Source organism: Ipomoea triloba, chromosome 8 (assembly GCF_003576645.1).
Source record: "Ipomoea triloba cultivar NCNSP0323 chromosome 8, ASM357664v1".
In the NCBI taxonomy this organism is placed as follows: domain Eukaryota; kingdom Viridiplantae; phylum Streptophyta; class Magnoliopsida; order Solanales; family Convolvulaceae; genus Ipomoea; species Ipomoea triloba.
This window is the reverse complement of record NC_044923.1, coordinates 9,855,484-9,855,934: the sequence shown is the minus strand read 5'-3', so window position 1 is coordinate 9,855,934 and position 451 is coordinate 9,855,484.

Sequence of the window (451 nt, the reverse complement as noted above, 5' to 3'; positions counted from 1 at the left end):
GTCAAAGTACCCATGGGAACCTCTCTACGTATCGATGTCGACAGTGAAGGTCGAGAGGTCGATCAAACTACGTATCGAGGTATCATCGGATCTCTTCTTTATTTAACTGCTAGTAGACCAGATATATCCTTTGCAGTAGGTGTATGTGCTAGATTTCAGGCAAGTCCTAAGGAAAGTCACTTAAATGCATCTAAAAAGATCCTTAGATATCTCAAAGGTACGCAAAGTGTTGGACTTTGGTATTCGAGAGGTGGATCTTTCGAACTTATGGGTTATTCAGATGCGGACTTTGCCGGTTGTAAAATAGATCGAAAAAGCACATCAGGGACATGTCAATTTCTAGGTGGAAGACTTGTCTCATGGTTTAGCAAGAAACAGCATTCGATAGCTACAAGCACCGCTGAGGCAGAATATGTAGCAGCTGGAAGTTGCTGTGCTCAGATTTTATGGA